Genomic DNA, 27,031 nt, shown 5'->3' with positions numbered 1-27,031 from the left:
TATTAGTCTGTTATTCATTTCCATCACAGTATTCTTTTACTGCTGTTATTTCTGACATCAACTCCTTCCTATTTTCCTCTTGTATCTCCTCAATTTTTAAAATTCTCTCCATTAATGTCTTGATGTCTTCGTTGTTGCATGTGACCAGCCATTCTGGGGGCTCTTCATTGTTTGTGTTCCAGAATCTGTTTTTTCAGTGTCTGATCTCCCAGGGGTCTGTGTGAGACCTATATTCTTCTTTTGGTTTTCCTTCATTTTTGCGGTTTTTCCCCCTCCCTACTTTTTCCTTCCCTCCATGTCACCGTCTTCTTTAATTCTGTTATTCAGAGGTAAAGGGATTGGTTTTACTTCTGTTTGTTCAATCTCCTATTCTTTATGTATGCCCTCTTACTTTGTTCAATTCTGGAGTTGCACTGTAGGTTGGGGTGGTCTTTTTTGCAGTTCTGAGATTTACTTAAGAGGGGAGCTGTGATTCAAAATCTATCTGCAGGTCCTGATATTCGCTGACAGATGTGTGGATAATCTGGAACCCACTTCCCACTGCCTTGGAATCTGTCCGTGCAGTGGGGCTGTAGGATTACTCCCTGAAATAAAATGTGGTTAGCAGAGGGGAGAGAATGGAGCAGACAGTGGGTTGAAGACGGGGGTGGAGAGATAGAGGAATAAGGGGCTAACAAACGAGTGTGCCAACAAATGGAGAGAGAGACCTATACTGCAACAGATAAAAACAACAGACCACGGCTACAGATGAACCAACTCCCATACAAAAAAAAAAATAAAACATATAGTGATGCTAACATACAAGCTAACCAACCACCTTACTCGCGTGCTGTTCCTCTATACAAAGATATGGTTTACAGAGAGAAGAAAAGGGAGAGGGAAAAAAGAAAAAAGGGAACAATACAGTAGTAATAGAATTAAGTCATTAAACAAACAGAATCAATGAAGCACATTCTGAGACTATTCATTTAAGTTCAATGTCCTTTCAGTTCTGATTTCTAGCTTTCTTTTCAAGTTGGTAAATTAGTTTGCAGTTAGGGTCAGTTGCCCCTGGTCTGCTGTGAAGGACAGTTCAGTTCACCCTCCATTCACCACTCTGGCCTATATCTTTTTCAAGCTTGTTTCTCCCGTTTCGATGTTGTTACCTTCAATCGCCAGCAGGTGGTGCTATCTCAGCTGCACACCCCAGAGGGAGTGGGGCCCGACAGGAACCGGCAGAGACTGGAGATGGATGGATGCCTGTCTCAGGGCACATGGCAGGAGACTTACGGTGGGCAGGACGTCTCGGTCGCAGGAGAGGTGGCAGTGATCCCAGAGATCTTCCCTGAAGGGGCTTCAAGGACTGAAGTTGTGGATTGCCTCCAGCCCGGGTGTTGCGATGTGTTACCGGCAGCGGTGGCGGCGGCATCTGCACTGCAGTGGCTGTCCAGTCCACTGCGATGACCCAGCAGTGGCAACGGCCGAGCTCCATATGAAGAGCAGGCAGCGATGTTGAGGTCCGCAGCCCCCAGGGCGAGAACCAGAGACCCACTGCAGTTCTTTGCAGAGAGTTTCAGAGACCAGGTTGCCCTGTGGCCATCTTGCTGGAAGTCCCCCCTTTTTTTTTTAATCAACAAAGTCATTCCTGGGAAGAAGCTGCCAAGAGTGACTGTCAGCTCCAGGCTCTGCCTCACCACCACAGCACCTGGCTGGACACTGACAGCAAGGGCTGCAGAGGAAACACAGTGAGGGAGCCTAGAGGCAGAGCCTCTCTGGAGAAGATGAAAGAGGTACCCTGCCACCATCTTGAAAACAAGGCAGGAAAGTTCTCTGGCTTGCTGCCCACAGAGCAACAGACCTGACTCGATCTCTGTGAATGATGGATTAACTACTCAGGGGTTTATTGTGACCCAGAAGGAATATCCTGAAAGCACAAACTCTGGGAGGACAGGTTCTTTGAAAGAATAAACAAGATTGGTGGACCCTAGCCATAATGACCAAGAAAAAAGAGAGAAAAAGCCCTAATAAACACTATCAGAAATGCAAAAGATCAAATCACAACTGATCCCAAAGAACTACAAAAAATTATCAGAGATTACTATGCACCCCTGTATGGAAACAAACTCAATAACCTAAGTGAAGTGGAAGACTTTCTGACATCACAAAATCTCCCAAGGTTGAAACAAGACATTAAGACACTAAATAGACCAATAATAACCAAGGAAATTGACTCTATCATAAGAAAGCTACCTACTAAAAACAAACAAACAAACAAAAAAAACCCTGGACCAGACAGTTTTCCATCAGAATTCTACAAAACATACAAAGAGGAGCTGATACCAATCCTATTGAAAGTATTTCAGGCAATTGAGAAAGAATTCTTGCTGAGTCATTTTACAAAGCTAACATCACACTGATACCCAAACAGGACAACATTCCAATAAAAAGAGAACTACAGGCCAATATCCCTTAGGAACATAAATGCAAAAATTGTCAACAAGATTCTAGCAAATTATATCCAGCAACACATCTCAAAAATCATCCACCATGACCAAGTAGGCTTCATTATCAGGATTTAGGGTTGGTTCAACATCTACACGATCATAAATGTAATAAAATACATCAACAGATGTAAAAGCAAGAGCCACATGATTATATCATTAGATGCAGAAAAAGTTTTTGATGAAATTCAGCATCTCTTCTTGATAAAAACCCTCAAACACCTAGGCATAGAAGGAGCATACCTCAAAATAGTAAGTGCCATCTACAATAAACCCACAACCAGCATATTGTGAGAAGGACAGAAACTGGAAACATTTCCCCTGAAAACCAGAATAAGACAAGGCTGTCCACTCTCACCCTTCTCCAATATTGTGCTGGAAGTCCTAACTAGAGCAATTAGACAAGAGAAAGGAATCAGGGGTGTCCAAATAGGAGAAGAGGAAGTTAAATATTACCTCTTTGTTGATGATATGACCCTATACCTCAAAAATCCAGGAGAAACTGTCAAAAACCTGCTTTCATTGAAAAAGGACTCTAGCATAGTAAATGTGCAAAAGATAGTTGAATTCTTATACACCAACATGAAGCAGGCAGAGAACCAAATAAAAGCACAATCCCATTCACAATAGCCACAAAAAATATGAAATACCTTGGCATCTTCCTAACCAGAAAAGTGAAAGAACTTTACAATGAAAACTACAAAACACTACTCAAAGAAACCCCAGACGACACAAATGGAAAATTATTCTATGCTCATGGATTGCAAGAAACAACATTGTTAAGATGTCCATCCTACCCAAGAAAATCTACAGATCAATGCATTACCCATTAATTTACCAACATCATTCTTCTCAGACCTGGAAATGACAATACAGAAATTCATATGGAAAGATAAATGACCATCAACAGCCAAAAAAATCCTTAGCAAAAGAAACAAAGTGGGAGGTATCACACTTCCAGACTTTAAACTTTACTACAAGCCTACAATAATCAGAACAGCCTGGTATTAGGACAAGAATAGGCATATGGACCAATGGAACAAGATAGAGATTCCAGGAGCAAAACCTCAATTTCTTAACCAACTCATCTTCGACAAAACCTCCACCAACAACCAATGGGGAGAGGAGACCCTATTAAGTAAATGGTGCTGGGAAAACTGACTGACCACATGCGGAAGATTAAAACAGGACTCCTACCTATTACCATACACAAAAATCAACTCTAAATGAATCAAAGATATAAACGTAAAACCTCAAACTATAAGAACCTTAGAAAATGCAGGAGACACCCTCATGGAAATTAGAACTAGCAACAAATTCCTGATCAAAACTCCAAGTGCCCACGCCATAAAAGATAAGATAGAAAAGTGGGTCCTTATCAAATTGAAAAGCTTCTGCAAGGCAAAAGAAACCACCAAGAGAGTGGGGAGACAGCCCACAGCATGGGAAAAAATATATGCCAACTGTATAGCAGACAAAGGCCTAACATGCAGAATCTACAAGGAGCTCAAGCTTGCTGAAAGGAAAGAAACAAACAGCTCATTAAAAAGTGGGCAAAAAGCCAGGCTCGGTGGCTCAGCCTGTAATCCCGCGCCTTTGGGAGGCTGAGGTGAGTGGATTGCCTGAGCCTGCGGGTTTGAGACCCACCTGAGCAGGCGAGACCTCATCTCTACAATAAATAAATAAAAAATTAGCCGGGCGTGGTAGCGTGCGCCTGTAGTTCCAGCTACTTGGAAGGCTGAGGTGGAAGGATCACTGGAGCCCAGCAGGTCGAGGCTGCGGTGGCTGGGAGCGGCCACTGCACTCCAGTCTGGGTGACAGAGTGAGACTCCAACTCAAAGAAATAAATAAATAAAAATATAAATAAAAATAATAAATAAAAAATGGGCAAAAGACATGAATAGACACTTCTCAAAAGAACATATACGGGCAGTCAACAGACACATGAAAAAGTGCTCAGCCTCACTAATCATCAGAGAAACGCAAATCAAAACCATAGTGAGATATCATCTAATCCCAGTAAGAATGGCCTTCATTAATAAAACAAACAACAGATGCTGGCAAGAATGCAGAGAAAAAGGATCACTTTTGCACTGCTGATGGGAATGCAAACTAGTGCAATCTCTTTAGAAAACAGTGTGATGATTTCTAAAATAACTAGACATTGACCTTCCATTTGACCCAGCAATCCCCCTACTGAGAATATACCCAGAGAACTCAAATCATTCTACAAAAAAGACATGTACATGCATGTTTATTGCAGCACTATTCACAATAGCAAAAACATGGAACAAACCGTGCTATCCATCAAAACTGGACTGGATAAAAAAATGTGGTACATATACATAATGGAATATTATGCAGCCATTAAGAAGGACAAACATATGGACTTCACAGCAACTTGGATGGATTTAGAGTCTATCATACTTAGTGATCTATCACAGAAACAAAGAACAGAGTACTACATGTTCTCATTCATAAGCAGATCCTGAACATTTACCATAATACTATAAGAAAGAGATTGGCAGTAGCGGGATACTCCCCAGGTGGGGATGGTAGAACACAACATCAATAAGGTTCCTGATCTCAAACCAGTCAAAGTGGGGACCAAAGGGAGGCCCAAACTTTACCTGTACAATGACCTCTTGCATACCTAATCCTGAATTCTACCCCACATCTTTAAAATAAAACTTAAAAAAAATTTTTTTTTCAAGAACTGAAATTATACCAGGCATCATCTTGAACCACAATGGAATAAAAATACAACCAATACCAAGAGGAGCTCCCCAAACCACACGAATACATAAAAACTAAACCACTTACTTCTGAATGGCCTTTGAGAAAAGAGTAAAATTCAGACATAAATCAAAAAATTATCTGAAACAAATGAAAATAGAGACACAATACACCAAAACCTCTGGGACACAACAAAATCAGTTTAAGGGAAAAGCTTATAGTACCAAATGCCTACATTAAGAAGATAAAATGATTGAACATAACCTAATGCTGCACCAAAAGAAAATAAAAAGAACAAACTAAACCCAAAGTAGCAGAAGAAAATAACAAAAATCAGATCAGAATTACATGAAGTTAAGAGAAAAGATCAACAAAATGAAAAGTTAGGTTAGGCTGCACCGGTGGGAGCGAGGCGCGGGGCTGGGAGTGCAGCCGGCGGGAGGACAGTCGGCCGCACTCAAGCATCCGCCGCGGCGGAGGCGCTGGCGTTGTCGGTTGCGTAAGAGTCCGCCGAGCCCCCTGCCCGTGGGAAGCCCAGAGCCGGGGCCTGCTCGGCCGGCGTCACCGTGACCAAGGCCGGTAGCAAGGGCGGGAACCTCCGCGACAAGCTGGACGGCAACGAGCTGGACCTGAGCCTCAGCGACCTGAATGAAGTCCCCATCAAGGAGCTGGCTGCCCTTCCAAGGGTCACCATACTGGATTTGTCTTGCAATAAACTGACTGCTCTACCGTCGGATTTCTGTGGACTCACACACCTGGTGAAACTAGACCTGAGAAAGAACAAGCTGCAGCAGCTTCCGGCAGACTTCGGCCGTCTGGTCACCCTCCAGCACCTGGACCTCCTCAACAACAGGCTGGTCACCCTGCCTGTCAGCTTTGCTCAGCTCAAGAGCTTGAAGTGGCTGGACCTGAAGGACAACCCCCTGGATCCTGTCCTGGCCAAAGTGGCAGGCGACTGCCGGGATGAGAAGCAGTGTAAGCAGCGTGCAAACAAGGTGTTACAGCACATGAAGGCCACGCAGGCCGATCAGGAGCGGGAAAGGCAGCGGCGGCTGGAAGTCGAACGAGAGGCGGAGAAGAAGCGTGAGGCTAAGCAGCGAGCCAAGGAAGCTCAGGAGTGGGAACTGCGGAAGCGGGAAAAGGCGGAGGAGAAGGAGCGTCGAAGACAGGAGTATGATGCCCTTAAAGCAGCTAAGCGGGAGCAGGAGAAGAAACCTAAGAAGGAGACAAATCAGGCCCCAAAGTCCAAGTCCGGCTCCCGTCCCCGCAAGCTACCTCCCCGGAAGCACACCCGGTCCTGGGCTGTGCTGAAGCTGCTGCTACTGTGTGTGGCGGGTGGGCTGGTCGTCTGTCGGGTGACAGAGCTGCAGCAGCAGCCCCTCTGCACCAGTGTGAACGCCATCTACGACAATGCAGTCCAGGGCCTGCGCCGCCATGAGATCCTCCAGCGGGTCCTCCAGCCCGACTCTCAGCAGTGAGCTTGGCCTTGGCACCTGCGCCTCCCAGCCTTGGAGCTTGGATTCCTAGGAATTGGGTTCTGCTGGACACAACCTCTTTTTAGCTCAGACCGACTGCCATCATCAAATGGCTGCTGATTGGTACTTGAGACCTCTTTATAGGACCTCTTTGCTCCTTGTCAGGGTTCTCTGGTGGAATGAGGAGAAATGGGGGGTGGGGGCAGTTACCTGCATGCCTAAAAGAATAGGCTTGGGGGTAGGGAGAGAGAAAGCATAGCCTTTTCGTGTTGCTGTACAAAGCTGTGTAAAGGCAAGGCTCGTTTCTACTATAAAAAAGAAAAAAAAGAAAAAAGAAAAGTTAGGTTAAATGCAAATGTGCTCCAAGTGGAGGCAGGCCACAGCTAAGCTTGAAAACCCTGCTTGAAATGGACTATAGCCAAGAATCTCTCATTCTGACCTCATCCAGTCACATGGCCAGTAGCATCTTCTGTTACTCAAGGCCAGAGGGGGAGGGCCCTGGGTTACTATCCAATCACGGGTTGAGAACTGTGCAATCAGGTGGGATGCTGGTGTGTAGAAAGCATTTTCCATTCCCAGGTGGGAGCGCTTGTCTCTCAAACCCACCCACTGAGCTTGAGATCTGGTCTTCATGGCTCTGTCTGGACTCTAGGCAGCTCCAAGTGACTTTGTGATTCTACTGCACTCTCCTGTCACGCTGTGACTTGTAGGCACTGGAAAATCCCTAAGGAGAAATTCGAGACATCTTAGAAACAAGAAAATAGTGAGTGCACAACCGTCAGGTCTTTTGAGAAAGGTGAGGGGCGTGATTGAAACCTGCAGGAACCGGCTGTGGTGGAATGGGCCTCCCTGTAATCAACACCTGAGTGAGTGGACCAAGCACTCCAGTGTCATGTCCCATCCTTGCTCAGTCCAGCCAGTATAGTCTCTGAGCAGCTCTGTGCCCACAGCCTCACATCACTCCCAGATTGTGTGGGGACAAAGGGAGGGTCATCGGGGAGAATCCCTGCTAAATATGTGGAGTTCATGCATGGGAGGAGTTGTGGTCCACGGGAGCCCCCAGTCCCTTCTTTCTCCTGCTACAAAATTACACTGAGGCACCGTTAAAATATTTAAAAGGTTGTTTGAACAAGTAGTGATTCATGAGTTGGGTAGCTCCCAGGTGTTAGTTCATGGTGTGAGGGTCCACTGGAGGGGCATGAAGAAAAGACTTTTTTAAGGTGCATGGAAAAGCAAACCACATTTAATAACTGATTAGTTCATTATTGAGGTGAATGTTTCTTTTATGGAATCAGAGATTAATTGGAGGTTTGTGGTTGGGTAAGCTTAAATTGTCTTTTCTGCTAGGTGAGTAATTTACAAGAAATGCTTTAGAGTTAGAGTTCAGTTTTCCTACACAGAAACCCAGAGCCCTCCAGCCACTTTAATCTAATTGCCTCTTATTTTGTTATTTTAATGCTTCACAGGGAACCTGGTTTTATCCTGCATTCCCCAAGTGTGTGAAAAATAGAGTCTCACATCCACCACCTGTTGTCCCAGCCTAACACTTACAAGGATTACAGTGCAATTCTAAACTTTTAGTTTCTTCCTCATATTCCCATACACCAATCTGTCTTCTCCAATTTACAGTATTATCAACTGTCCTTTACTGTAAATTTCAAACACATACAGTAACTTATTTATTTACCAAGTAACGGATGGCAATTTTTAAATTTAATTTTAAAGGCATGGGGTACAATTAAGGATTAGGTAGATAAGTGGCTATCGTACAAGTAAAGTTTGGGGATGGCAATTTTTTTAAGATTTGTTTTCTGTTTGTGAACATTTCACATGACAGGGAGGAAGAACAGATTAATCTCCTGACACTACACTGTTAAAAAATCTTTTGATTCTCCTCCTTTTATCTTCTGTAGGCACAGAGACTTATCAGAACGTCCTTGGGTTGAGGTTCTTTTTTAGAAACCTTACATTGCGATGTGTCCTCAGCTATCCTTCTGCCTTTTCCTGGTCTTAGGCTTACAAACTATCTGAGGATGACCCAAGATGCCCACAATGGCCATGTTTCTTGGAGAGTTTAGTGAGCCTCAGAGCCTGAGTCATCTCCCCCCAGGGCACAGCCTGAGTTATGGAGGTAGAGCCTCTCAGGGAAATATCTGAATGCTGGTATTTAGGGGAAAAGACAGAAATGATTCCTGCCTTCTGAATTCTCTCAGTCTTGTGAAGGGAAAAAATGACCTTAATATCAAGAAAAGCTCTCCCCAGCTAGGTGGCACAAGAACCTGCAAAGCAAAATGCATCTGGGGCACACAGGGGGCTATGGTACAGTTTCTTCTGAGGTGGTGGTCACTGAATACTTCAATGAGGAGGATTTAGGACAGAGGGATCTCCCATGTGACAAATGGCCTTATCTGACATTTGAGCCAAACATACCTATGTTGTAGTTAGTACCTCTTGTCCTTGAGTTGTTCTTTTGAAGAGACTTGCTCATTTATTGGTGCCTTAGTCTTTCATTAAATATAAAATATATTTTAACAGAACATTAACTCTAAGACTATATCTAAAGAGTCAAGAAAGAAGTGGATTTTAAATATATATCTACTATATTTGTGTGATATATATGTAGAATTTTATATGTATATATTTTTTCCTTCCCCTGACCATGTGTAAGAAGTATTTTGAGGTCTTCTCTTTTTTGAGGGAGAAGTGATTTCAAGTTTAATTCTAGGATTTTTCAGTAAGAATTCTACAAGGATTGGGAAGCAGAGGTGAGAGTATCACTTGAGCCCAGGAGCCCAAAGTTATAGTGAGCTGTGATTGCACCACTACCCTCCAGCATGGGTGTCAGAACTAGGCACTGTTTCTTAAAAATAAAAGAATGCTACAAGTGTAAATAAGTAGGGGGAATCTCTCTTCCATTATGGCTGCAGAGAATGATTATATTTCCACACACAAACCACCACCAACAACAAAGAAACAAAAAAATGTGGCTGATAAATTGGTGAATTACAAAAACATCAGATTCTCTTTTCTTCAAGGTGGAAATGTTGTTACACTAGATAAATCTGTTCTGTTTCTGTTATCTGTATCTGGTAGATTAATGCTGAATTTTATGGGCTAATCTTGTTCAATCACTAAAGGAAGGATTTATAACACTACATAGAATGAGTGTGGTAAAAGGAGGTATGTGTCTTGTCCTGATATTAGGGGAAAACTTTTTGCATTTCACCATTGCCTCTGATGTTAGTGTCTGTAGTTCTGATATGGCAGATTCATATTATTGTTTCCTTTGAGTTCCAGTTTGATGTGTGTTTATATCATGAAAAGGGCTTAATAATTTTTGAAAATTTTTCTGCATTAATTGAGATGGTTGTGGTATTTCAGTCATTTTAATAATGTGTACTTCATCAATTGATTTTCATATATTGAATCATCCTTGCATTTCTGGGATCAAACTCAGTTGGTCATGATTTATAATTTTTGATAGGCTGCTGAATATGATTTTCTAGAATTTATGTATTTTTGCATTGATATTTTTAAACAACATTTATCTCTAGCTGTTATTTTATAGTATCTTTGTCCATCTTTGATTTCAGTGTGACTCTGGCCTCATTGAATAAGTTTGGAGATTTTCTTTTTTCTCGTTTTTTGCAAGAGTCATTAAGAATTTTTAAAATGTTTTGCAGATTTTGGCAGTAAAACTATTTGATCATGGTTTGTATTTGTTGAGGAGAGTTCAATTACCACATTAACTATAGATCTCTTCAGATTTTCTATTTCTTCATGTCTTAGTCTCTGTACATTGTGTGTTTCTAGACATTTGTTTACTTCATCAATGTGGATTTTTAAAATTTTTCTTTGTGTCTTCTAGAGTCAGAGTCTTTGCCCTGTCCCCCAGGAAGAAGTGCAGTGGCACAATCCTAGTTCAATGTAAACTTGAACTCAACTGGGCTCAAGCAATCTTCCTACCTCAGACTCTTGAGTAGCTGAGACTACAGGTGTGTATCACCAAGCCCAGCTATTTTTATTTTATTTTTGATTAGACAGAACCTCATTAAGTTGCCCAAGCTGGTCTTGAACTCCTGCCCACAACATTCCTCTTGCCTCAGCCTTCCAAAGTGCACCCAATCCATCAATGGTATTCAATCTGTACACATACTTTAGAGAATTGCTAAATGAAGTCTGAAGAATACAGTTCTTACAGCTGTGCTCTGCTGTTGTGTATTCTGCTGCTATTGATGTGGTGGTAAGGTGTGGAGTGAAGAGAAGCATTTTATTGATCTTTGACTTAGTCTCATTTATAGAAAGACTTTGTTTCCATGGGTTATGATTTTTATACATATTTCTTAGATTTTATTCTCCTGAATTGAGCCAGGAAGTTAACAGTGAATGGATTTTGGAACTTCCTTTACCCCAGGAAGTTAGACTCTGCCTTGGTCTCACTGAAGTCTGAAGCCTCTGATCCTACCCTAGTCTCTCTGAAGTCCCAACCCTCAGATCTTTGACTCTTGTAAAATCCTCATTGGTTAGCCTTTTGTTAAATAGTTTTCCTTGAAGGCAGCACTTGTAAAGAAGAACAGAATTATCTGGACATATTTGAAAATGGCTACTCTTCCTCTCCCCTGATGGAAGCAGGAAACGATGTATTTGTATGTGATTTTTCACTGTGAAAGTCTTGTAATTTTTCAGGAGATATAACATAAATTTGTGAAATTCCTATGACTAGGCATCCTGGAGATTTTAACTGTCACTTTCAACAATTTACTAATGATAGTTTAAGTTTTTCTACAACTGTACTGCCTCCCAGAGGGGGTTCTTATGGTTTTTTGAGCAAGTAATTTATGCTTTTCTGAATGTGCCTTTCCATCTTTCCAATTTAAAATGATGGCTTGCCCTGTGACCTCAATTCTTTGATGAATCTAAAAGTGGTTGTTGATTTCAGTTTGTTTCCTTTTTACTTTTGTGGATGTTTATGTTGTCTTAATACCCTTACCTACTAGGCCAAAAGCCAGAAGTGTCTGTCTCCAATTTTGGATGGTTCACTGTTGATAACTTTTAGTCCTATTTCCTCTTTCTTCCACTTGTGGCCCCACATCTGGATAAGGAAAAAATAAACATGGGTGCTCCTTCTTTTGATGCCAGTAGAAGATTTAAACCTTGCAAAGTCCTTGCCATGAAAGTTGATTTTCACTATAGCTTCCCACCTAAACTCAATTGAAAACAACAGAACTGGCTTGTTTTCTTGCTTTCTCAAACCATGTAAGACCACATGAGAATCCTGCCCTACTCTCCCCACATTTATGTGAGCCATAATTGTGTACTCTCTCAAAACCATATCTCTGCAGGTGACCATAAAAACTGGTACTATAAGTAGGGTGTGCAGACATTGACCACCACCCTGTGAACAGGTCTGTCTTCTCTTGCTGTGACTTGTTAAACTGCTCTGCTGTCAGATGTTCAACATGTACTTTACCTGATGCTGTGATGCTCTGTTTCTTTTTGTTTGTTTTCTTTTTTTCTGCCAAATTTGTGAATTAAAAATCAGAATTCCATATTTCAGGAAAGTAAACATATACAAATAGCCAAAGTAATCCTAAGCAAAAAGAACACAGCAGGAGGCATCACATAACCAGACTTCAAACTTTACTGCAGGGCTGTGGTAACCAAAACAACATGGTTCTGGTACAAAGATAGACATATAGACACATGGAATAGATTAGAGAACCAAGAAATAAAATCACTGACCTATTATAACCAACTGAAATTTGACAAAGTTGACAAAAATAAACATTGCGGAAAGGACACCCTATTTAATAACTGGTGCTGGAAAAAACTGGCTAACCACATGCAAAAGAATATCACAAAATTAATTCAAGATGATTTAAATGACTCAAATGTAAGACCTCAAGCTATCCTAGAAAAAGCCTAGGAGACATTTTTCTTGATATTGGCCTAGGCAATGAATTTGTCACTAAGTCTTCAAAAGCAAATACAACAAAAATCAAAACTGAAAAGTGAGACTAAGCTTCAGCACAGCAAAAGAAATCATCATCAGAGTAAATAGACACCTTCAGAATCAAAAAACAATTGCAAACTATGCACCCAACAAAACCTAATATCCAGATTCTATAAGCCAGCTGTCCCCAAACTTTTTGGCATCAGGGACCAATTTCTTGGAAGACAATTTTTTCATGGATGGCAAGTGGGAGGTGGTTGGGGGAGGAATGTTTTCGGGATGAATCAAGTGCAAAACATTAATTGTGCACTTTATTTCTATTATTATTACATTGTAATATGTAATGAAATTATTATACAACTCACCAAAAAAAAGAGATGCAGGCAGAAGTGGTAAATAAATAATAGGTGGCCATGTGCAGACTAAAGTATCAGATTCTGATTTAAAAGCTGCCATCAGATGCAGCTATACAATTGAAGTACATCAGCTCACTTGCCACAAAACCCCTAAGAGAGTTTTGATATGTGTTTGTAAGCAATTAATTTAATATGGTCTCTGGGCTGTCAAATCTCACTGCTGATGTTAATCTGTATTTGCAGCCGCTCTCCACTGCTAGCATCACCACCTCAGCTCCACCTCAGAACATCAGGCATAAGATTCTCATAAGGAGTGCGCAACTTAGCCACTGATCTGACAGGAGACAGAACTCAGGTAGTGATGCAAGTCATGGGGAGCGACTGTAAATACAAATGAAGTTTTGCTCCTTAGTCTGCCGCTCACCTCCAACTGTGTAGCACAGTTCCTAACAGGCCACAAACCAGGGACTGGGGAGCCATGCTATATGGAACTTAAATTGAATTGAGAGGGGAAAAAATATAACCTCATTAAAAAAGAAGCAAAAGACATGAACAGACACTTCAGTGGAAGACATACAAGGACCATGCTGAAGAAGTGGCCAGGGTAGAAGAAATGGTAACATGCAGCACCCTCACCTGGTATAGCACCTTGTGGAGGTAGAACTGTGCTCTTGCAGGGTGGTGGGGAATTGTTACCTTTTCTGTCTTAGGTACAATAGGAGTTTTGTTCCCTGTAGTATAGGGGCACCTGGGTCTATGTGGGTGTGGGTGGGGTCCCCCTTTAGTTAATCAAGAAAGAACCCACCTGGGAGTTTGTGGAGCGTTATGGCACCAAAAGTGCCTGACGGGTGGGGCATGTGTGCGCTCAGCTAGCTGTGCCTCATTGCTGCCTCCCCAAGGGGAGCTAAACCATGCACCCTTAGTACCCACTCATGCCCAGTCTCACACTGTTCCTTCAGCATCCTCCTGCCTGACTTCTCCCACTCAGTTCCTGCCAGGTCTCCCCAGGCTGGGGTGGACACTGGGATGGGATCATAGGAGGTGATAACTCTGCTCACTGACTCTGCCCAAAGTCAGAGGTCCCTGGCACCTAGTGGGCAGGGTGAGCGGGTAGATCAGGGTCAGTCTTCAGTCAAGTGTAGGGCCCTTTCCCCACTTTCACCCCATACTAGGGGAGATGCTGAGCACGGCTGGTCTAGGAGCTGCTAAGTGTCCCCCCAGTTCCTCACTTGACCCAGTTGAAGAAAATGCTTGTGTAGATGACTTCACCTGTTGTCACAACCCAGTCCAAATGAAAATCACCTCACTATTGCCCTTGGCCAGGACCTGGGCTGCCACAACTAATCTGCTCCCTGCCTTCCTGGGAGCTTGCAGTGATGAGCAGGCCCCCAAAAACCTAACTACCATCATTGGAGGTCTGGAGGTCAGGCCAGAAGCCCCATTGACCTCAGGGTCCACACAGGGACTGGCCCTGAGCTGTGGGTCTCTGTGGAGCACAAGGCCCCATGGATACTTTGGCAGACAGATGTAGATTCTCTGGCTGGCAAGAACGTAGTGGGCAGGGGCATGGGACAGGCTAAGGTGGGATCGTAAAAATTGGGCCTACCTGGGGAGCTAAGGATTGGTGTGGCCAGAATTGACAGTTAAGTCATTGAACTTAGGCCAGAATGACAAGTGATGGTGCAACCATTCCAGTGAGGAAAGGCAGTCTACCCAAAAAGACCACTCAACCCTTGCCCCACCCTCAAGACTAGACTCCCTGCGTGTGGCAGGTATTGTCTGGCCTTGGCGAGGAGGCATGGGGGTAATGGTCAGGGGGTGTGTCCCTGGTCTTGGGCCTTGGTGATCCCTCAGGAGCTTAGCAGCCACTGGGCAAAGGTGGGACCCAGGAAGCACCTGTGTGCACCTGCCCTCGGGAATGTGCTCCTACCCCAGCTACTCAGTCCTTAAGGTAGCAGCCAGGGCCTCTCAGCTGCTCTGTGGCTCCAGCTCTGACCTGTTCTCCTGGGTCTCTGACAACTTACTCCTCCCAACCTGGGTCCTCAACTGTGACATGGGGGTCTCAGGCTCCCTGCAGGCAGGAGCTCACCACTGCCACCTGGGCCTCCTTACCACACTGGCCTATGAGACCCAAGTGGCCAGACCTGGTGTCTTGTTTGTATTTTGTTCTTTTTCCCAGTGTGTGTTTTCTGTAACAACTGCTGTGTAGAACTTACGTATAAGCTACAGAGCATAGAACGTTTCCCGCCCCAGAGAGCACCTACTCCAGCTTCCCTCATATTAGTCATGCCTCTGCTCAGCTTGATGTGAGAGGCGGCCCCTGGAGTGTGCATTGCTCAGTATGACCTCTCCACTTGGCTGCCAGACCCTGCATCTCCTTCCTCCTTAGTGTTGAGGCCCGTGCTGCTCTCTCATTCTCCACCTGGACTCTCTTGCAACCACAATGAGGAATGATGTGGAGTGCTGAGAAGAACCATCCCTTCTTGGGGTAAATCTCTGCTGTGAGAAAGGGAACAGAATCCAATCTCTGGGGATTTTTATCTGAAGGGGCCCTTTCTCCATTCCAATCCCAGGTTGCCCTGACCTGTTCTTAAGGTTGGGTACAAAGATCCTTCCCTCCAAGAATGGGTCCTAGAATCCAGTCACTTACCTCACCATCCTCTGGGATGGATCCCCTCCTCCTTTGTGTATCAAAGCCTCCCAATGAACCTAAGATTCAGAGGATGGAATCAAGGGAGTATGCAACCCAGGGGTGTCTCTCACTTTCACATTTCCATCCTTACCCAGAGTGAGGGCCACAGTGCTCACTTTCATCATCATCTTCATGCTGATCACATTTTCCTGGAAGGCAGACAGCCAAAGTCCACCAGAAAGGCTCCTGGTGCATGACCAGCTCCATCCCAATCCCTCCCATGATGTACTACTGTCAGGGCCTCCAGGATCAAGTACACGAGACAGGACTTGGCTCTGTCTCAGGCTCTGATCTCTAGAGGAGGGAGCAGGAGGGCTAAGGCACCAACCCTCTCTGATGACAGATAAGGAAGCGGAATAGAATAGAAAGAAAGTGCTCTACCTGGTGGGAGCTGCCTGCCCTTGGAGGGGGCCCAGTTCTACTCTCCTCCCAAGGGCACTACCCTAAGGAGAGGTTGAGTTCAGCTTAGCCCAAACCTCTGGCCACTTTGCAGTCTCACAGCTCTGTAACTTCTCCTTTGGGAAATAAGGATGGCGGTTAGCCATCATGGGTAGATGGGCCTGATGCCCCCATGCACAGGGAGTCCGGGAGGCTTTCATGAAAGGAGGATTGCTGAGGACTGAGATCGAAGGGCTCAACCTGAGACTTTCTCTTCCCAAGCCCCAGGATTCTGGTCTCTGCCTTGCCAACCCCAGGCTCACTCACATCCACATTTTCCTCCATCGCAGTGTCCAGCATCTGCAGTTTAGTAAGGAATGTACCCAGAAAGGGAACAATGCCTTCTGCCATTGGGTCACAGAGGTGATGAGCACCTGCTCTCAGGTACCCCCCCAAGGCCTGTCCCTTGGTATCTCATCACCCTCTGTTCCCAAACCCCTCCCCAGGCCTCCCACATGGGCAGTTGAAGACACTAAGCTGCCTCATCTCATTATCTCCTTACCTTCCTACTCCCCTCCTACCTGGCTTCTAAGGCCACCAAGCACCCCATAGTTATATCTGTAGTGGAATTTAAGCAAGTCACAAAACCATGTGGTCCTGGGCTTCACCGTTCCCCAAATCACACTGAGCCCAGATCATCAAGGCCCTTGCTCTGGTCTCTCAAAGGGAGGCATTTCAAACACTGTGGCAATAAGAGGGAAGGCCCAGAATAGGAAAGCCCCTCCTCTCTTAATGTGGAGGCCATTAGCTGGGAGGGAGGAGCCCTGTCCCCTGATCCCTGGAAACCCTTCCTTCATATTCTTCTCACATTCTTCTGCCTCTATTGCCTCATCTGAGCTATCTGGGGGTTCTTCTCCATTTGGAGCTCCCCAACTGCAGGACTGGGGACATGGTCAATGAGACTTCCCTCCCCCGCTACCCAGTTGCACTCAGCCACCTTGACCTCAGACACTGGATACCTGGTCTGAGTCAGCTGGTGCAATGCTCTCATCCCCTCCAGGGAACTCTGATTCTACATTCACTCCAGCTCCAATACTCATTAGGATGTCACTTTGGAACTGGTTTCTTGGAATCCGGGCCTCCCTGAAACTTTATCACCTGGAACATGTGATGGGAAGCACACTAGTCTCAAAGAGTTCTCTGAAACCTCAGTTTCATATAGCTATCACAAGTGTTCTTGTCTTCATTCCTCTGAGGAAGAGCTAGGCATAAGCATTATCAAATATCTTCCCTCCCTTGAACCTGATCGTGACCCTGTGAGGCTTGCACAATAGGCTTATCATCCCTACATTTTCCAGATGAGGAGACAGAGACCCAAGCATGGAAGAGACTGACTCCTCCCCCGACCTGAAGACTTTGTTTAAGCTGCCTTAACACAACACCAAGCACCACCACTGACTGGCATTCCATCTTCTAGACCCTATGGGTGACCATGTCCCCAGTTAGGCCCAACTATCTGGAAGAAGGACAGAGTTTCTTGAGTAATCTGGTTGAAAGACACCTGCTTGTCCCAACTCCACTGAAATCTCTGCTTCAAGCTGGATCTGAGGCCTTGTCAAAGGTTTCACCTTCCCCAATAATCGACCAAGAGAGTTCCCTGCACAGAATTTGATCTTCCTCCACTCACGAAGTAGTCTCCTGACATGTAAACTCTAGCTGACAAGACAGGATCTTCCCAGGATACTGGGTGCTGACACTCTGCTTCCTTATTTACATGGAAGAATCTGGAAGGACCAGGAAGGAGCCACTAGGAACAAATGAGTCCCAAGACACTGCTCTTGAGACATCTGGACCACACATCGTTGCTAACTGAGCACCAGGAGGAGAATCTTATGGCACGACTGTTTAGCAGTGTCTGCAAAGGGCAGCATGGAGAGTCCCAGAAAATACATATGTCTGTCCCATGAATAGCCATTGGGATCCAAAGGTGTACAGCCCACTGGAGCCCCTGGCCTGTGGGAATCCTCCGTAGTCTCCATGCCTGGGGCAGGCAGGGTATAGCTCCTTGTGGAGGTGCAGTACAGACAGAAGCAGCATCAGGGCTTGGCTTCCTGAGGAATTGTTGGGCTAGTTTGGGGAAGGAACACCCTACAATGTGGAGGAAGCTTCATGCCAGCAGGATGGACCAGCATAGGAGCCAGAGGCCTGCTGATTCTGAAGGTCCTCATATCTGCTCAACAGCTCAGCTCCCATCCCCACATCCCATGATGAGGGCCTCCTGCTCCAACAACCCACCCTCCCAGAGGCAAATGTATCTCTCTTCCTATCAATCCTATCAAAACATGGCTGGTGTCTATTTTTTAAGTCAACTTTGAGAAAGCAACACACACACATGCACGCACACACACACACGCACACACACACACACACACACACAGCTGGCCCAGTACCCCTTCTAATCTCACCCCAAACACATGCCCCTCATCGCAGCCTCCACTTTACTTTGATGGGTGGATTCCTGTTCAGTTCATTTCCTTTCTGGCACAGAACTTTAAATTTCATGGAGTTTTTTATGTAGAGAAGGAAAAGAAGAAAGATTAGATTAGATAGCCGCTGACCAAATCTGCTGCTTTCTTGCTATTGCCTCGGCTTTCCGGCTTCCCCTGGATGGCAAGGGTGACCCGGCTATGGATGGTCAAATAGCCTCTGTCTCTCACCAGCAATCTCTGGTCCCTACCAGCCCAGAGCAGATAGTGGCAGCAGCAGCAACAGACAAGGAGGAAGATGGTGGGAGGGCTACTGGCTTATGTGGTGGACTGTGGCATGGCGTATGCAAAACTAGGATATGCTGGAAATACAGAAGCACAGTTTATAAGCCCTTCTTGTTATCATCCCTTTCTAACTCTATTAAGGAGTCAGCAAAAGTGGGTGATCAAGCTCAAAGGAGGGTGATGAAAGGTGTTGATGGGGCAACCCCCTCGAGCCCCCTCCCACTGTGGGAGCTTTTCTGTCCTCTCAATAAATCTTGCTTAAAAAAAAAGAAAAGTGTTGATGACCTGGACTTCTTCATTGTTGGTGAAGCAATAGAAAAACTTACTTATGTAATGAAGTGGTCAATCCGCCATGGTATAGCTGAAGATTGGGACTTGATGGAAAGCTTTGTGGAGCAATAATCTTTAAATACTTAAAGGCAGAACCTGAAAGTCATTATTTTCTTTTGACTGAACCTCCACTGAATACTCCAGAAAACAGGGAATATACTGCTGAAATAACATTTGAGTCTTTCAATGCTCCAGGCTTGTACATTGCTGTGCAGGCTGTTCCTACCTCAGCTGCATCCTGAACTTTGAAACAAGTGGGAAAAAGGATGTTGACTGGTATGGTAATAGACAGTGGAGATGGTGTCACTCTTGTCATTTCTGTGGCTGAAGGGTACATGACTGGCATCTGTATTAAACACATTCCAATTGCAAGTTGGGTTATAACATTTTATTCAACAACTGCTGAGTGACCAAGAAGTAGGAATCCCTCCAGAACAATCCCTGGAAACTGCTAAGGCAGCAAAGGAGTCTTGTAGTTATGTCTACCCAGATTTAGTAAAAGAATTAAACAAGTATGACACAGATAGATCAAAGTGGATTAAACAGTATACTGTTATCAATGTTATCTCAAAGAAAGAATTTTCCATTGATTTGGTTATGAGAGATTTTTGAGACCTGAAATCTTTTTTCATCCAGAATTTGCTAATCCAGACTTTATACACCCTATCCCAGAAGTTGTAGGTGAAGTAATTCAGAATTGTCCTATTGATGTCAGACATTCTCTGTACAAGAATATTGTCCTCCCTGGAGGCTCAACCATGTTCAGGGACTTTGAACATCACTTGCAAAGAGATTTGAAAAGAACTGTAGATGCTCAGCTGAAATTAAGTGAAGAATTAAGTGGTGGTAGATTGAAACCAAAACTTATTGACGTACAATCATTACACACCACATACAGCGATATGCAGTCTGGTTTAAAGGATCAATGCTGGCTTTCACACCTGAGTTCTAACAAGTATGCCACACCAAAAAGGATTATGAAGAAATTGGATCTATCATTTATCTCATTTGTCATCGCAATCCAGTGTTTGGCGTCATGTTGTAAAATTGACTTCATAGTTATTGGGACTAGGGCATTGGGGAAGAGATAATTTTTATGATTACCTATTTTGTCTAGGTGGCTGGTTTTGAGGTTTCAAACCTGACTTGAAATTGTAAGGTCAAACATGATTATACACGAGTGTTTTAATAAGTGTATCAGCATGCAGATGTAGAAGAGCACAAAAGTGATTAAACATTTTTCTTTAGATTAACTATTTGAATCCTATGTGTAACAAAAAAAAGTGGGTTTTAGTTCTTTCTGTGCCCTGATATTTTGTATATTAATGAATTATCCAAGATTTGATGAGATTTATTAGTGTGTAGACAACTCTATAATGCTTACATTGTACACGTCTAAGTGTGCAATGCAAGAGCTTGTTTATATTTCATACTATTTATATTTTGAGGGGAAAAAATGACCAAGTAAAGATAAATTCTACAAGCAGCCTGATAAGACTTGGCAAACACATTCATGGGAGTCCAGTTATTATGAAGTACTTCAATCCCCTTACACCCCTTCTCCCCAAAGGTTTTCTTTGCAAGTGCTTTTGGAACTAAGAGCTAGTTTTTTAGATTAACTGATGCTTGAGAATGCTTTCTGATTACTTGTATTCTGTTTCTTGCTTCAAAAGAAAAATAAAGACAAGACTGTTGGACCAGTATTGCAGTTCTGTAGTGTCATTTCTTATTAAAAATAATAATAATTTGATTACCCAAATTGGCATATTTAAAGCCTAACAACATTCTAATAAAAGCACAGATTTCTTTGTAATACTGCTTTCAAGCTCTTTAATCACTTTATAAGTTAAATAATAAATCTATTTTGTTCAAACCTCTGCAATAGCTTTTTAAAATCACAACAGTTGGTTAGCAAGCTGATTTTTTAATATGCTGGGTACAAATACTTGTGAACTTTTAATATGCTGAGTGATTTCATTTTGATAGCTGTATCTCCAGTTGATATTTTCATTTGTATAACTCATTTGCAATATGAAAATTTTTTGGTGCAAATCTCTGACATACCATTGAAAATTAATTTTCTTTGCATTTTAAATATCTAGATCTTGAAGAAAAAATGATGAAAATAAATTAAAATTGAGTTACCAAAAAAAAAAAAAAATAGAAAGATTATGTTTGGGAAGAACGGAGAGTAGTGTAAGTTTAAACTCTTTTTATTTGAGAATATTCAAAATACCAAACTTCCAGGATGAGAGTTTCCACTGGATACTCTTGAGTCCTAAAGGCTTCATAGGACTAGGGAAGGAGCTTCTCATGCTGGTCACCTGAGCCTCATCTCCACTGCACCTGACAGCTTCTGTTTTTACAGTTAGATGACAGTTGGGCAGAGAGTTCTATTGCTCTTTATAAATAGCTGAAAGCCTCTAGTTGGCCCTAGTTTTGCCTGACAGTTGAGACAAGTAGTCCTGAATAGGAAATGTGAGCCTAATGTCCAAGTTTAGAGACATGGGCCTCAATTTAGAAACTGACCAAGTTTAAAGACTCCCAGTCCCTTCCTACCTTTATTGTCCCTGGCTTCCTTCAACACCCAGGGACATTGATTGAGTGGGCATGACTAGACTTGTGGAAGGTCCTTGGTCCACCCTGGTGCCCCTGGAGAGAGCTTTACCTACCTGGAAATTTCTCCCCATGTCTTCTTGAGTCGATGGATCTGGGTGCTATCCAGAGCAGAGAGAATGGCAAGGCCTGAGGAGTAATTTCTGAGCCCAAGACACTCCTGTGGAGGGAAAAAAATGACCTGTGAGGTCAAGAGTTGGAGCACCGCTTTCTCCAGCTTCAGTCCCTCTGCAGACCTCTCCCCTGCTAGATGAGACAGGGGCCCAGGGAGCTACAGAAGTGCGCACTAGGAAACCAGTAAGCATCACTCACAGGGAGGATTTTAGTTCAACCCAGAGAAGGAGCCCAGGTAGAACATGAGGAACAGTCGTTGAGCCTCGGGACTCAAGGTCAGTATGTCCCTGGCAGAAAGGCCCAAAAATTGTGCAAAGCTCAGACCAGAGATGACAATCGTGAGAGCTGAGACAGAAGAGACAGTTCCCACATCTTCAAACAGGGAATCCTCAGTGACCTCCACAGCTTACCTTGGCCACCATGATCCAGTGTTCTATTATCCTGGTACTGTCTCGGGCCATCATGCTGCCCCCACCCCAGGCAGGTGGTGGTGATGACACAATTGGCCACATTGTTGAACTGCGTGAACATGGCACAGATGGTGGGTGCCAGGTGCTTTTGGACCTTCTTGTTTTGACGGCTCCAACTGGAACACAAGCATTCATAGGGCACCATCTCCTTGAACAGTTCCTGGGAAGAGGGGAGTGTCATGTGGACACAGTACACCCCAGCTTAGAGTCCAAAGTTGCCCCTAGTCCCAAATATGTGACAGTGGTCTGAGGTGGAGTTCAAAAAGCTTGGGAATTGCTTCTAGACTTGTGGAAGTCCCAGGGTTTTGTTCTCTACCCACAGAGGGCACTGAATGCATAGTGACAGAGAACTAATATGGTGGGAAGAGAGAGCAGCATTTTCACAAAACCCAAGTACCAAAAGGAGGCTCAGGACGATTCATCCCAAGGCCAAGTCTTCCATCCATCCTGATCTGCCCTCAGTCCTTTTCAGTAGTATGCACATGCCTTGCAGCGGCTACAATTAGGGGCTCTATTTGACTGTCTGTCATTAGGATCTAGTATGCATCGGGTGCCTAATAAGCAATGAAGTTGAAGCTTTGGGGCAGATGGGTACATGACACATGTACCTGCCATCCCCTCAGTGATTCCTCATTACCACCACATAAGCCAGGCCACACCCTGCCTTTATAACTGTCTTGTCTCATTCCATCTGCACAGTCATCCTGGGCAGCTGGTATCATTCATGTCCCATCTCTGCTGTCCTTATGTGGACAGGAAGGATTTCTGGGAGAAGAAACTCATCCAGGTCACACAGGTGGTAAGATGTGGAGCTGGGACTTACTTTTTTGCCAAGGTCATTGGATTGTGGTCATTGGATTGGATGGCTGGTCTGACACAGTTGTTGCCAGAGTTACAGCATCCCCATCCCCCTGACCCTGCAGATCCTAGCAGCTCACTGTAACCCATTGGAGCCAACTGCTCTGCCAGCAGCTTAGAGGGAAATGCCATGATTCCAGGCAGTTCCTCACTGGGCTGGTTCTGTGCAATTCCAGGATAGGGACCAGAGCGTTAGGAGCTGGCTCTACTTCAAGCACTGTCACTAGAAATGTCTTTTCCCTTCATGTCGGGGCTAGCCCTGGTACTGGCTCTAGATAAAGGGTTAGACCCAGGCCTGCAGGTGCCTCTGGCTTCAGAGCAGGCTCCAGCTCTGCCAGAGGTACTGGCACTGGCTAGAGAGCCAGCACTGGAAATGCCTGTATCAGTGGACACAGATCAGGAGCTGGAAAAGAAGAAAGGATCAGCAGCCTCAATCCCTTCCATTGGCTTTTGTATACACAATGACCTCACTGAATTCAGGAAATTCCAGTCCCCAAATACCAGCCCCAGAAAGTCTTCCAGGTCAAAAGGCATCTCAGCACCTGACTCTGTCTCCAGGGTTCTGCAGGCTCTGGCTGACCACAGATATGCACATGATGCCGTAGGCCCAATCCAGGCCAGTTGACCTGCATGTGGACCAACTTCAGCTTGAACAATGGCAACTTTGGGGGTGGGTAGCAATCTCCAGAGAGCTGGTGTGGCCATCTGAGGGAAATGGAAGGGATGATGCTGGGGATGACAAGCAGGCATCAGAGTTAGAGATCTGACCTTTCCTCTCACATGGCCCTCCCAGTACACCCAGGTGTGGCTTTGGGACCCTGGGCTTCTGCGGTCCGTCCATAAAGGACAGTCCCAACCCTCTCCCCAGCTCTCTGTGATACCCAGGCTGGGACAGACTTGGTCATGGAGTGATTGAGGTTGCTGACCCTTTCTTCTTTTCCGTTGCTTATGGCCCATAAGCAATCACTTGAGAGCCTCGGTTTTCCCCAGATATTTTCTTTCTGAAGGCCCAGGGCATGCACCTCCATGCACCTGAGGACTCGGGACTGTGACTCCAGGAAGTATGGGACCACTCTGCTGGGGCAATGAGGAGTGGATATGAGATGGAGGAGAGTGGGTACAGGTGGGGTCAGACTGTGCGAGGCATGGGTATCAGGGGATAGCTCTGAGCCCAGTCTTCCCAATCCTTTGCAGAAAGCCTGGGACCCCAACACAATACACAGCTCTTTGACTCTTTTCATCTTGAAGGGGAAGCCCCCAGACCTGCCTTCTCAAAGGAGTTACAAGAGCTATGAGACCCAGGAGCTATCACTCTCTCCTTAGCAACAGATCACATATGTTCTCACTTTTAGGATGACAAGGAAGTCCTCCTTCTGGACCCAAAGTACACCCATTTTATACTTGGTCCTGAGCTCTGTAATAATGGTCAAAATCTTGGAAGATGCCTCTACATCTAGAGGTGGCCAGTGGCATCATGTTGAACATTCTGTGTTCATGACCTGCTTATGATGCCTATTATGAGAGTCTGACTCCTCAAATAGAATAGAGGCCCAGAGTTGGCCATCTGTTTTGTTCAATTATGCCAACTGTCTAGAAAAGTGCCTGTACAAAGTGAGCCCTTAATATATGTGTGTTTAATGAATGAACTTTAATCAGAACCTTCTCAGATGTCAGAGTGGGTCTGGAGCTCCTCTGCCAGCATCCAGAGACCCTAGTCTGAGTCAAGGACAAAGACCAGCTAGAAGGAATCTAAAAGTTCCTCTACAATGGAAAGACAGAAGTGCATTTTGTGTGCTGTTCCAAACACAGAGGGACATGGACCATTGAGGCATGTTGCAGAAAGGTTCTTCAATGGGGGGGAGAGAAAAATAATGAAGATAAACAGCCACAGCACACCCAGAAGGCTTTCCATAGAGCCAGGCACTAGGGACTCACTTGTTATGTCTTAAGCCATTTTGTCCCTACAAGAATCCTATGAGTTTAATCTTCTTTCCACCCACTTTTTCCAGGAACTGTAGTGTAGAGAGCTGCAGTGATATCCCCAAAACACAGCTAGTGGATGTCAGAGTCTCCACTGTGCCTTGAAGTGGGCAAACACTCATCTGCTCAATAGCTGCTCCAGGAACTCGGGAGCTGTAGTGGTGTCCTGGTTGGAGTCCAGAAAGCTGAGGAAGGAGGAAGTGTTTCTACCCTGTAAGACTGGTAACAAGGAAAATACCCATTGCTCTCTTGTACCTAGATGTGGAGTCTGTGTGATGTGGATGTCTTCTAGTCTCAGAGTAGGCTCATTTTTATACTAGGAGGATAATGAGGGACACACATTCAATGACAGAACCATAAACCCCTAGAGGATGCAGGTGTGAATCTCAGACCAGGAAACCCTTCAGAGGCTTTTTCAGTTGGAGGACATGGCTCCCCAGATATGTCAGGAAGAAAGTTGGTAGCAGTTAAAGGTATTTCCTTTTGAAAGCCAAACGGCAAGCTCTAAAGACCCACCAGGCTGATTTTGTTTGAAAAGGTCAAACAGCCAAAGACTAATGGCTCTCATGGAAATGCAAAAGAGTAACTAATTCACAAACTTATCCAAAACCCCTCTTTTGAAGTTGACGGTTTACAACCCTGCTTGCAGACCCTGCTGCCTTGCATTTCCTGGAGACCATTTGTTCTTTTAAAAAACTGATTTTGCTGAGTACAACCTTGTAAGATTCCAAAGAGAATGTGTAACCACTCAACACGACCCCCTCCCTTACCTACACAAGGGTATAAGACCCCTCTTCTTCCGTTCTGTGGGGCTCGACCTGAAAGCATTAGCCCCATCGAGCCCACTGGGCCGGCCGGCGTAATAAAGTACCACTTCCTATAATAGTCTCAGTGTCACGATCTCTCTGTCTTCCTGCTACATATCTGGTGCATTGGCCAGGAAATGGAGAGTTTGGGGATGGTGTGTTCCACTTCCTTTGTCATCAAGGTACAACCTCCAGGGTGACGGGAAGGGCAATCTCGCCCGGCGCGCAATAGACCTCTTGATCTGTAGGAGGCAGGCACCTCCCGGTACACTGAAGACAGGATCACAAAAGCACAACAGGGACCCAAGAGGCGAGGAATTGTCATAAGGATGACCACCTAATGGAAAGGACAGAAAGACCACCCGACAGAAAGGGTAGAAATAAGGGCCTTTGCATAGACCTGCCAATGGATGGCAGAAGGGGAGCTTGATCACCTCCCAGAGTCCACTAGTAATCCCCAGCCTGAAGGAAAGGGCTGAAAGGCAGTGGAAGGAAACACTGTCTGAAGATGAACCCATAGACTCCTAGGATTAGGGTGGAGGGTTGAAGAATGTGCTGTGTGATTGTGAATGAGAAGGATGGTGGGAGGGCTCCACATAAAGTTAGTCTGTGTTGGGGATGTACCAACCTGCCAATTGCTAAAAGGTGTCTGAGATATCTTCGCAAGGAGTATGACTAGAGGGGGACAAACCGGATGTTTTCCACACCCCTCATTCTCTTATTTGTGTGTTTCTGTCATTTTGAATCTGCTAAAAAGCTGGTTGAGTTATTATGCTTTGTTTAATGGGACATGTCATCTTTTAAAAACTTTATTGGTGCATGCTTCTTTATGTCATTTTATGTTTCTCTCCCTTTGTGATGTTTCTCCCAACCCATTGGCACTGTTAAAATTCCTGCCTTTTGTTGTTAAGGTTGTGAAAAAATTGCCTACTGCGTATATGAAGTGCTACTGGTTATCTTAAATTCTTTCTGGGGACCACGCCCCCTCCCTTCCTTAGCCTGTGTTCTCCTTCATA

General features: G+C 44.6%; 2 pseudogenes across 1 annotated transcript; both read left to right on the top strand.

The window, feature by feature from the left end:
- Window positions 1–5,613: 5,613 nt before the first annotated feature.
- Window positions 5,614–6,998, top strand: LOC103273799 (annotated as a pseudogene). The gene has a single exon (XR_002482724.1). The product of XR_002482724.1 is annotated as a leucine-rich repeat-containing protein 59 pseudogene (transcript).
- Window positions 6,999–18,854: 11,856 nt separating this feature from the next.
- LOC110596797 lies at window positions 18,855–20,216 on the top strand (annotated as a pseudogene).
- The last annotated feature ends 6,815 nt before the right edge of the window (window positions 20,217–27,031 follow it).

Source organism: Carlito syrichta, unplaced genomic scaffold (genome assembly GCF_000164805.1).
Source record: "Carlito syrichta isolate Samal-C Ts95f unplaced genomic scaffold, Tarsius_syrichta-2.0.1 Scaffold314237, whole genome shotgun sequence".
Classification (NCBI taxonomy): Eukaryota; Metazoa; Chordata; class Mammalia; order Primates; family Tarsiidae; genus Carlito; species Carlito syrichta.
Note: the sequence above shows the minus strand (reverse complement) of the source record. Positions and strands in the feature narration are given on the sequence as shown.